We start from the raw sequence: 8,885 nt of genomic DNA, 5'->3' as shown, positions 1-8,885 counted from the left end.
TGTACGGAGTTTGCACGCTCTCCCTGTGACCACACGGGTTTTCTCCGGGTGCTTCGGATTCCTCCCACACTCCAAAGGCATACGGGTTTGTTGGTTTAAGAAGGAACTGCAGATGCTGGAAAACCAAAGGTACACAAAAATGCTGGAGATACTCAGCGGGTGCAGCAGCATCTATGGAGCGAAGGAAATAGGCAACGTTTCGGGACGAAACCCGGAAGGGTTTCGGCCCGAAACGTTACCTATTTCCTATAGTGATGATTGTTGAACTCTTTGCATGGAGCGAAGAAAACGTTGCCTATTTCCTTTGCTCCATAGATGCTGCTGCACCCGCTGAGTATCTCCAGCATTTTTATGTACCTTCAGGTTTGTAGGCTAATTGTCTTGGGTAAAAACAATTGTTCCTAGCATGTAGGAGAGTGTTAGTGTGCAGGGTAATCGCTGGTCGGCACGTACCCAGTGAGCTGAAGGGCCTGTTTCTGCACTGTCTCTCTGCACTGGGTGGAGGGGAGGTGGGGTTTGGGGGGACGGGGGTCCGATGAGAGTTCCGATCGGCCCTCCCCACTCCCTGTCTTGTGGCCAATCAGGATCGTGGGGCAGCAACATCGTTACCGTTGGTTTTACCATTACCGTTACTGTTGGCTTGGACACGCTAGAGGCAGGAAACATGTTCCCGATGTTGGGGGAGTCCAGAACCAGGGGCCACACAGTTTAAGAATAAGGAGGAAGCCATTTAGAACAGAGACGAGGAAACACTTTTTCTCACAGAGAGCGGTGAGTCTGTGGAATTCTCTGCCTTGGAGGGTGGTGGAGGCAGGTTCTCTGGATGCTTTAAAGATTCAGATTCAATTTTAATTGTCATTGTCAGTGTACAGTACAGAGACAACGAAATGCATTTAAAGAGAGAGCTAGCTAGGGCTCTTAAAAATAGCGGAGTCAGGGGATATGGGAAGAAGGCAGGAACGGGATACTGATTGGGGATGATCAGCCATGATCACATTGAATGGCGGTGCTGGCTCGAAGGCTGCCTGCTTGATAGCCCATTGTGATTGGTGCACTGTGAGGAACATTGCAACATCATCACTGTGAGAAGGCTGGAAGCTGGCTGAGAAGGCAGTTTGGGCTACATTTAAAATTTTAACGATCAATAAACGGAAATATAGGTGGAAATGCGACGGTAAATGTGAGTTGGATGTGTAAAAATGGGAAGTCAAGTCAATTCAGGTCACATTTATTTATATAGCACATTTAAAAAACAACTCTCGTTGACCAAAGTGCTTTACATTTGTTATAAGAATAGTATACACAAGCAAGCTACATACATATATACATATAGTCCTCGTTCAGAGGACATCAGGAAATTCTGTGGCCTAGTGTTTGGAAGAAGACAGGAAGAGCAGATTGACACATTGTGGGCACAAACAGGACAAAGACTTTTAGTTATATAGAGATACCAAAAGACAATAGTTGCAGGAGTAGGCCATTTGTGTCAGCACCGCCATTCACTGTGATCATAGCTGATCATCTACAATCAGTACCCCGTTTCTGCCTTCTCACCATATCCCTTGACTCCGCTATCTTTATAGGAAGGATGTCAACAAAATAGAGAGAGCACAGAGGAGATTTACTAGAATGTTGCCTGGGTTTCAACAATTAAGTTACAGAGATAGGTTGAATAAGTTAGGTCTTTATTCGCAGAAGGTTAAGGGGGGGACTTGATAGAGGTCTTTAAAATGATGAGAGGGATAGACAGAGTTGATGTGGACAATAAGATCCCCTCTCATTCTTCTAAATTCCAATGTATCCAAGCCCAGTCGCTCCATTCATTCAACATATGACAGTCCCGCCATCCTCGGAATTAACCTCGTGAACCTACGCTGCACTCAATGGCAAGAATGTCCTTCCTCAAATTGGGAGACCAAAACTGCACACAATACTCCAGGTGTGGTCTCACTAGGGCCCTGTTGTACAACAGTAGAAGGACCTCTTTGCTCCTATACTCGACTCCTCTTGTTATGATGGTCAACATGCCATTAGCATGCCTTCAACATAGGCCATTAGCATGACCTATAGTTTTTTCGTTGAATGGATAGCACGCAACAAAAAAGCTTCTCATTGTATCTATTCTGCTTCTATCACGAATGACCTTATGAACCAGTTGACTTGCTTAATATTTCCATCGTTTTGTGTTTTTTTTTTTTTGATTTGCATCATCTGCAGCGTTTTGCCTCTATCCTTTTATTGGTGGGGGGTTGGGTTGGTAAAAAATAAAAATGAAAACAGAAGCACAATTTTTTTTGTAGTTTAGATTTATTTCCCACTTATTTATGCAGTGTTTCGGTACTACTGAAAGCAATATGTGCTAAATGTGCTTCTTAGAAAAAGTTTGGAAACCCGCTGGGACAGTATTGGTTCCACCTCATCACCTCTGTCCAAGGTTTATATCAGTATGGGCTAGATGCAGTGAGTTGTCGGCCTGAAAATCTAGGTTATGATTGCATGGTAGTTATGTGCATTTTATTGGTAATTTGTTCCTATATCTTATCTTTGCAGGATACGCACTAATACTGCAGTCCAATTTTTTTATCCGTGACTAGATAAATTAGGCTGACCCGTTGGTTTAGACTCTTTATAGCCGCAGAGAACATAGAACATCGAGTCTCTTTGTTGTGAAATGTGCTGTCTTCCTCAAAAAGAGCTTTTACCCAGGGTAGAGGAATCAAGAACCAGGGAATATAGGTTTAAATTGAGATGGGTAAGATTTAAAAGGAACCTGAGGGACAACTTTTCACACAAACATAGAAGCATAGACAATAGGTGCAGGAGGAGGCCATTCGGCCCTTCGAGCCTGCACCGCCATTCATTGCGATCATGGCTGATCGTCCCCAATCAATAACCCGTGCCTGCCTTCTCCCCGTATCCCTTGACTCCACTAGCCCCTAGAGCTCTATCTAACTCTCTCTTAAATCCATCCAGTGATTTGGCCTCTACTGCCTTCTGTGGCAGGGAATTCCACAAATTCACAACTCTCTGGGTGAAAAAGTTTTTTCTCACCTCAGTCTTAAATGACCTCCCCTTTATTCTATGACTGTGGCCCCTGGTTCTGGACTCGCCCAACATTGGGAACATGTTTCCTGCATCTAGCTTGTCCAGTCCTTTTATAATTTTATATATATAATCTATAGAGATAGTACAGAGGAGATTTACTAGAATGTTACCTTGGTTTCAGCAACTAAGTTAGAGAGAAAGGTTGAACAAGTTAGGGTTTTATTCTTTGGAGCGCAGAAGGTTAAGGGGGGACTTGATAGAGGTTTTTAAAATGATGAGAGGGATAGACAGAGTTGACGTGGAAAAGCTTTTCCCACTGAGAGTAGGGAAGATTCAAACAAGAGGACATGACTTGAGAATTAAGGGACAGAAGTTTAGGGGCAACATGAGGGGGGGACTTCTTTTCTCAGAGAGTGGTAGCTGTGTGGAATGAGCTTCCAGTGGAAGTGGTGGAGGCAGGTTCGATTTTATCATTTAAAAATAAATTGGATAGGTATATGGATGAGAAAGGAATGGAGGGTTATGGTCTGAGTGCAGGCAGATGGGACTAGGGGAAAATAATTGTTCGGCACGGACTTGTAGGGCCGAGATGGCCTGTTTCCGTGCTGTAATTGGTATATGGTTATATGTTTCTGTAACATCTGGTGGTGGGTATATGGAACGAGCTGCCAGAGGATGTAGTTGAGGCAGGTACTATAAACATTTAAAGGGCAATATGTAATAAAAAAGGAACTGCAGATGCTGGGTTTACATCAAAGATTCTGGAGTAGCTCAGCACATCCGGCAGCATCTCTGGAAGACCTGGATTCCAAAGACGCTGAGTTACTCTAGCACTTTATGTCATAACATTTAAAAGGCATTTGGACAGGTACATGGATAGGAAAGGTTTAGAAGGATATGGACCAAATGCAGGTAGGTGAGACTAGTGTAGATGGGGCATCTTGGTCAGCATGTACAAGGTGGGCCGAAGGGCCTGTTTCCATGCTGTATGACTCTATGACACATTTATATACTGTTTCTCCTGACCTCAAATTATTTTAAAGAGCTGTAACCTAAGAATGCACCTTAGACGTCTGGCTGTGGCAGCTTTGACAGTCCGGAGTCGCCTTCCAGAAGGAAGTGATTTAAAGAGTTTGTGTCCAGGGTGAGAGGGGTCAGAGATGATCTTGCCCGCTCGCTTCCTGGCCCTTGTAGTGTAGTTTGTCAATGGAGGGAAGGTTGCAGCCAATAATCTTCTCTGCTGATTGGACGATTCGCTGCAGCCTCCAGGTGTCCCAAGTGTCCATATTCTTCCTGTGATGGGGCCACCATGATTACACACAAGACTACACAAAGCAAACATAGAAACATTGAAATTAGGTGCAGGAGTAGGCCATTCGGCCTTTCGAGCCTGCACCGCCATTCAATATGATCATGGCTGATCATCCAACTCAGTACCCCGTACCTGCCTTCTCTCCATACCCCCTGATCCCCTTAGCCACAAGGGCCACATCTAACTCCCTCTTAAATATAGCCAATGAACTGGCCTCGACTACCCTCTGTGGCAGAGAGTTCCAGAGATTCACCACTCTCTGCGTGAAAAAAGTTCTTCTCATCTCGGTTTTAAAGGATTTCCCCCTTATCCTTAAGCTGTGACCCCTTGTCCTGGACTTCCCCAACATCGGGAACAATCTTCCTGCATCTAGCCTGTCCAAACCCTTAAGAATTTTGTAAGTTTCTATAAGATAAAGTAGGTGTCTCCAGTCCGTGGTATCAGTTTCTATGTTTCTGTGCACTGAGATAGATAGATAGATAGAATCCTTATTTGCCACGCAACCAGGGTTGGTGGTAATTGGGTTCGATACATGATGGTACACTGCTTTAACGCATATAACAACACAGATCATAGTAATAAAGTGCATCCTTACCACATCACAAATCACAAATCTCACCAACAGAACATAGTGCAAAAGAACAGACAAAGACCATAGACAAGACACTATATACATCAAGAGTCCTTAGTGTTGGCTGTCATTGGAGGGAATTGAGTGTTCTTATTGCTGAGGGGAAGAAGCTTTTTTTAAAACGGGTGGATTTTGTGGCAAGTGACCTGAGGCGCCTCCCTGAAGGGAGAGACTGGAAAAGGTGGTTTGCTGGGTGGGAGGGGTCCGAGATGATCTTTATTGCCCGTTTTGAGGTGCGTTGGAGGTAAATGGAATGGATTGAGGGGAGGGGGGAGTTGATGGTCCTGGTTCCTTGGAGACAATGCGCTGTATTCTGTGTAGTGAGTGACTGTCAGTGTTTCCGTACCAGACTGTGATTGAGGAGGTGATGATGCTTTCGATAATGGATTGATATAAAACGGACCAGGATGTGTTTGTGGACTCTGAACTTTTTGAGCTGTCTGAGGAAGTATAGGCGTAGTTGTCCTTTCTTAATGATGTGGTCTCCGTTAATGTGCCATTTTAGATTATTGCAGATATATGTGCCCAGAAACTTAAATGAGTTTGTGGAGGTTTATGGGATGGGAGTTGACATGGACCGGGGGTTTGGGGTTTTGTTTGCGTCTGAAGTCTATGGTGATTTCCAAGGTTTTTGATGTATTAAGCTGGAGGTTGTTGTCTGCGCACCATTTGACTGCGCTGTCCACTGTTTGATGGTATTGTGATTCTTTGTTGTCTGAGATCAGGCCAGTTATTGTTGTATCATCTGCATATTTGAACATTTAGACTGAGCTGCATTGGGATGTGAGGTTGTTGGTGTAAATTGAGAAGAGCTGGGGTGACAGAACGCACCCTTGGGGGGCTCCTGTGTTGAGAGTCAGAGGGCTGGAGAGTTCTTCACCCACCTTGACTCTTTGCTGTCTGTCAAGAAGTGCAGGATCCAATGGCACATGGCTGGGTGAATGCTCATGTCCAACAGTTTATTGTAGAGTTTAATTGGATGTATGGTGTTAAACGCCGAGCTAAAGTCTATAAACAGGATGCGTGCATAAGTGTTCGGTGATTCCAGATGATGTAGGGAGTAGTGAAGAGCTAAGTTAATAGCATCCTCAACAGACCGGTTGGCGATGTATGCAAATTGGAAAGGGTCCATGATGGGGGCAGTGTGTGTTTTCAGATGGGTGAGGACTATGTGCTCAAAGGCCTTCATGGCAACTGATGTTAGTGCAACAGGTCTAAAATCGTTCAGACAGCTCACCTTGGAGGACTTGGGCACAGGGATGATGATGGATGATTTGAAACACTGCGGGACTCTACATTGACTGAGGGAAGTGTTAAAGATTGAGGTGAACACAGGAGCCAGCTGAGCTGCACAGTAGTTGAGAGCAGCGAGGCTGAGATCGTCTGGCCCTGCCGCTTTTCTTTTATTAAGATTTTTGAAGGCCGCCCTAACCACCTCCTCAGAGATGGTGAATGGTGCTGAGTTAGGTGGAGGGGGTGGCATGGATGATGGGGTGGCATTATCAAAGCGTGCATAAAATGTGTTCAGTTTTCCCGGTAAATCCGGATCCTCATCTGGGATGGGAACAGGACGTTTTTTGTAGTCCGTCATCTTCTGTAGATGTTTCCAGACTCCTCTTGAATTATGAGTTTTGAATTGTTGTTCCAATTTCTTTGAATAAGCTGACTTTGCCTTCCGTATTGCAGACCTGAGTTCATATTGTGCTGTTTTGTACTGATCACTGTTTCCATTTGTGTAGGCTGCATTCTTCTTTTTTCGAAGAAGTTGTATATCCTTGTTGAACCAGGGTTTACCATTGCTGGGTATTGAGACAGTTTTGTAGGGGACGCACAGTTCTTCACAGTAGCGGACGTATGACATCACCACGTCGATGTTGTTGCCGGATGTGTCGAGGAAGAGGTCCCAGTCAGTGCATTCAAAACATCCCCTTAACGTTTCGATGCATACGACTTTAAAGAGTAGGAGCAAACCCTTTGGGCAGTAATGTCTGTGACGAACATGATGTCAAGACCAACCCTTACCTGCCTGTACATAATCTATGATAGGCACAAAAAGCTGGAATGATTCAGCGGGACAGGCAACAACTCTGGACAGAAGAAATGGGTGACGCTTCTGGTCTTGACCCGAAACGTCACCCATTCCTTTTCAGCAGAGATGCTGCCTGTCCCGATGAGTTACACCAGCATTTTGTGTCTGTCTTTGGTTTAAACCAGCATCCGCAGTTCCTTCCTACACATCCTGTACATAATCCATACTCTTCATTACCATCCATATCTGAATGGTGACCGATTAGGAAAAGGGGAGATGCATCGAGACCTGGGTGTCATGGTACACCAGTCATTGAAAGTAGGCATGCAGGTGCAACAGGCAGTGAAGAAAGCGAATGGTATGTTAGCATTCATAGCAAAAGGATTTGAGTATAAGAGCAGGGAGGTTCTACTGCAGTTGTACAGGGTCTTAGTGAGACCACACCTGGAGTATTGCGTACAGTTTTGGTCTCCTAATCTGAGGAAAGACGTTCTTGCCATAGAGGGAGTACAGAGAAGGTTCACCAGACTGATTCCTGGGATGTCAGGATTTTCATATGAAGAAAGAAAGACTTGGCTTGTACTCGCTAGAATTTAGAAGATTGAGGGGGGATCTTATAGAAACTTACAAAATTCTTAAAGGGTTGGACAGGCTAGATGCAGGAAAATTGTTCCCGATGTTGGGGAAGTCTAGAACAAGGGGTCACAGTTTAAGGATAAGGGGGAAATCTTTTAGGACCGAGATGAGAAGAACATTTTTTACACAGAGAGTGGTGAATCTCTGGAATTCTCTGCCATAGAAGGTAGTTGAGGCCAGTTCATTGGCTATATTTAAGAGGGAGTTAGATGTGGCTAAAGGGATCAGAGGGTATGGAGAGAAGGCAGGTACAGGATACTGAGTTGGATGATCAGCCGTGATCATATTGAATGGCGGTGCTGGCTCGAAGGGCCGAATGACCTACTCCTGCACCTATTTTCTATGTTTCTAAATCCAGTGTTTATCCAAAAGTATCTTAAATCCCACTATCTACAAGAAAGAACTGCAGATGCTGGTTAAAATCGAAGGTTGACACCAAATGCTGGAGGAACTCAGCGGGTGAGGCAGCATCTCAGGAGAGAAGGAATGGGCGACGTTTCTGGTCGAGACCCCTTCTTCAGACTTAGAGAGCACCATCCTTCTCTCCTGAGATGCTGCTTCACCCGCTGAGTTACTCCAGCATTTTGTGTCTACCTTAAATGCCACTATTGCATCTGCCTCCACCACCATCTTAAAGCTATGCCTTCTCGTCCTTGACATTTCCACTCTGCAAGGCTCTCAATTAACTTCTTTTCCCTGTTGCCAGCCGGGCAACCTCGGCAGATTTTTAGGTTGCCAAATGACAGTTTAGGTGGTCATTAAAGACGGCTTGCATGACACGTGCGATAACGTGCTCAGACGACGTGCGTAGTTACCAGTCGGAATTATGGTCAATGAAGCATTCAAATATTATTTCTACTTCAAATAAAGTCACAAACTAAACATATTCACCAATCAAGACATGATATATACCATAATGACATGCAGCAAAATTATAATACAGTATCTCATATCCTTTTACATGTTACAGTGAATGCAATTTCTATTATTTCTTTCCACCTCCAAACAAAAATGTGGTTGGATTATTCAGCGTATGATCAACCTCGGTGAGACCAAGTGCAGGCTTGGCAATCTCTTTGCCCAACACCTCCAACCTGATCTCCTGGTGGTGGAGCACTTCAACTCCCCCTCCCATTCCAAATCCGACCTTTCTTTCCTGGGCCTCCTCCATGGCCAGAGTGAGGCCCGCCGTAAATTGGAGAAGCAGCGCCTCATATTTTGCTTGGGCAGTT

At 44.8% G+C, this 8,885-nt stretch overlaps 1 protein-coding gene across 1 annotated transcript in view; it reads left to right on the top strand.

Moving 5' to 3' along the window:
- The window catches only part of dhrsx (dehydrogenase/reductase (SDR family) X-linked), a 208,531-nt gene that overhangs the window by 27,551 nt on the left and 172,095 nt on the right, over positions 1–8,885 (top strand). The window lies entirely within an intron of this gene.

The sequence above is a fragment of the Leucoraja erinacea genome, unplaced genomic scaffold (genome assembly GCF_028641065.1).
Source record: "Leucoraja erinacea ecotype New England unplaced genomic scaffold, Leri_hhj_1 Leri_108S, whole genome shotgun sequence".
In the NCBI taxonomy this organism is placed as follows: domain Eukaryota; kingdom Metazoa; phylum Chordata; class Chondrichthyes; order Rajiformes; family Rajidae; genus Leucoraja; species Leucoraja erinaceus.
This window is presented reverse-complemented; position numbering and strand designations above follow the sequence as displayed.